General features: G+C 40.0%; 1 pseudogene; it reads right to left on the minus strand.

The window, feature by feature from the left end:
- The window catches only part of LOC21390215, a 15,758-nt pseudogene extending 13,776 nt beyond the window's left edge, over window positions 1–1,982 (minus strand).
- Window positions 1,983–2,679: the final 697 nt, after the last annotated feature.

A 2,679-nucleotide genomic window follows, 5' to 3' on the forward strand; every position in this document is an offset into this window, starting at 1 on the left:
TTCGGGCAGTTCGGGCAACTCGGGTTTTCGGGCCGAATTCGGGTAAAAATTCAAAAAACTAGCCGTTTTCGGGTATTCGGGTAATTCGGGCACCTCGGACGGGTCGGGCAAGTCGGGCAGGCGGGAAAAATTCAGGCAAAATTCAAAAATTCGGGCTTCGGGTCGGGCAATTCGGGCACACCCAATTTTCGAGCAATTTTCGGGTCGGGCAGTTCGGGCTTGGTCGGAAAAATGCAAAAAAATCCCGGCGGACGGCGGTATACGGTGGTTAGACGACGGCGGGCAAGGGGGGACATGTCAAATCCGGGCTACCCGAGCCCGAACCCGAATTTCTTGCTTGGACGGGCGGGAATTGGGCCGGCCCGCCCGAGCCCGAAAAAATTCGGGCTTCGGGCGGCCCGCCGACCCGAAGTTCCAGCACTAATCCCGGAAGGCAAGAGCATCTCCTACCAAAATTAGGGTCATATACACAGGCTGTTTTGACCACAAATTCCGTGAATCTTGCAAGGATTGGAAAAGGCCTGCCACGAAACAACCCAACTCTCTCCTAGATTTTTCCGGCTATATAAGCTGATGTTACCATCATAATCAAGCCTCGGCCTTCTATCAACTCTTGAACCATAATCATCAGACAAAAAGTTGAACTTATCGGATAAATTGAAATTGCCGAAGGGATCGAGAATAGCAAACTTACTGTTATTGTAGGTGGACCTTCCAGCATCCCAAGACAGGACCAATGGGGACGACCAATAGACACTTGAAAGCATAATATCGTCGAAACTCAGACGAAGAACATTGTTGTTGTCGAAGAAAAGCTTGTAGAAGATGGAGTAGAACTTGCTTTGGCTTCTCAACGACACGAGCTTTGCGTTTCGGGTGAGTGGTTGGTTAGTGAGTGTTAAAGTATAAAACTATTGTTAGCCCACCTCTTAATTGCTTAAGCTTTTGGGATTGATTGGTAAACTAACATGGTATCAAAGAGGAATGTCCTGAGTTCAAACCCATGTAATTGCACTCTTTATCTCCATTTAAAATTGTCATCATGTGTTGGATCTTTAATATATCTCGGGCTTAAATATTCACTTGTTGGGATTTCTAATTAATTTACGGGAAATAGTAGAAAATATGCCAATATGAAAAGCTTAAGAAAGTATATAGACCAATTTTTAGTTATAGAAATTAATAGACCATAACTGGTCAAGTTATGGTTCATAATCAGATTAGTTATGAACAAAAACTGTGAATTATGGACAATAACTTGTCAAGTTATGGTTCATAACCAGACAAGTTATGGACGAAAACAGTAATTTGACCTATTTATTAACTTATGTAAACTATTGGCCTATTAATTTAAATTCATCTCAAGTCTTGACATATTTCCTTCTTTCTCCCTTAATTTACCCACACGATTGCTCATTGTGCAGCCCACACGTGAGGGGGAGTGTTAAAGTATAAAACTATTATTAGCCCACCTCCTAATAGCTTAAGCTTTTGAAATGGATTAGTAAACTAACAGTGAGAACAGTGTCCGTGGGAGAAGCAAAGCTTTGCCACAAAACGACACCAGCAGGGGCACGTAGAGCCATGTTACTAGAGTTTTGGAGGTGCAGTTTGAGTAGTGAGAGTGAAGCTGTGCCTGTTACCCAAAAGGTTATTCGACCGGCGTCAGTCAAAATGAGATTACCAATTTTTAAGAGAGCCAGCTTTGAGCCTTTTCTGTTGACTGGCTGGTCACGATTTTCCATCCAAACCACCGAACGGTTGTTGTTGTTGTGAGAATATGCCTCGTTGAACCATATAGGAAAGCAATAAGCATTGACGCCAACAGGGAAAAATCCGGCAGAGAAAATGATGTTCGGTGATGTTAAAATATCTTCTGGTTTCTCAACCGACAGAGATGATCCTTTACTCAAAGTGTCGGGCTTTGAAGTTGAAAATGGCCAAAAAATTGCCAAAGAGAGGACACATGAGAAGATTATCATAATACCCGCCACATATATATGGTTGAGAGTTGTGGAACTGGATCAGCTTTTTTTTTATGGTGAATTGGTCGCTACTGAATATTTTTGTAATTTATATGATAAAATATACGACCACCGATTATAGAGAAAGAAACAGGTATCGAGTAGATTAGTTTCTTTATCACAAAATTTAATGTGCATTTATTTCATGAGTCTGTCATGCCTTCAATCATCACCTATGTGTTGATTACTTATGGCGGCTATTATTGAACTGTACCCACCTCATCATGCTGCTAATATCTCCACGTCATTTTATGTGAGAGCCAAATTTCATCACTGCAAAAAAAAAAAAAAAAACAAAAAACAAAAAACAAATCTCACCTTCCAAAAGTCTCTTTATACTTAAGAGACGAAAGTCCTGTTCATTTCACTGATTCGAGTTTAAAATTTAAATTTTTTTACAGTAAAAAGCTCTCAGAAACAGTCACATCTAACTTTTTTATTATAGTAAAAAGCTCTCATAAAAAATCACGTCTCAACCCGAATTAAAAACTCAAATCACCGAACTAAACAAGCCCAAAAAATAACTTACCTGCACCACATTTACAGGAAAAAGAAAAAGAAATTGTTATAATTTTGGAACAAACTTCCCCTTACATCAATCTGGCATAGTATTTTTCAAATCTAATTTTAAATTATCGTCATGACAGCCAAAATA

This window comes from Morus notabilis, unplaced genomic scaffold, assembly GCF_000414095.1.
Source record: "Morus notabilis unplaced genomic scaffold, ASM41409v2 Scaffold557, whole genome shotgun sequence".
NCBI lineage: Eukaryota > Viridiplantae > Streptophyta > Magnoliopsida > Rosales > Moraceae > Morus > Morus notabilis.